Source organism: Naegleria fowleri (genome assembly GCF_008403515.1).
Source record: "Naegleria fowleri strain ATCC 30894 chromosome Unknown tig50, whole genome shotgun sequence".
Taxonomy (NCBI): domain Eukaryota; phylum Heterolobosea; class Eutetramitea; order Acrasida; family Naegleriidae; genus Naegleria; species Naegleria fowleri.
The window spans coordinates 1-395 of NW_025407982.1; positions in this window are offsets into that span (position 1 = coordinate 1).

Below are 395 nucleotides of genomic sequence, written 5' to 3' on the forward strand. Positions count from 1 at the left end.
TTGAAGGTGAAACAAACTTTGTTTCACTGTTTCTAAAGGGTGTCAATGAAAATAATTTGAATAGAGATTGAATGAATTGCAACGAAGATCAATTCAAATTCATTTTCTTGAACCCAAGTTAACAAGTATTCATTGTGATAGGTAAATTTCTTTTCCGAAAGACGATCTTCTAACAAGATTGAGCGAATCAACTCATTGATCGGATTTCCATTCAACTGAAATCCAGTATGGCTCCACAAAACCAATCCTCCTTTAGTAAGAACGGTAAAATTATCAATCATTGTTATTCTACACTGGTAATATCTATTACTCGGATAATATCAATGTTGCTGGAAAAGATGAAGAGAACACGTCCGACTTGAGAAAAATCACTCTTCGGGATTATGTGGTTAGAG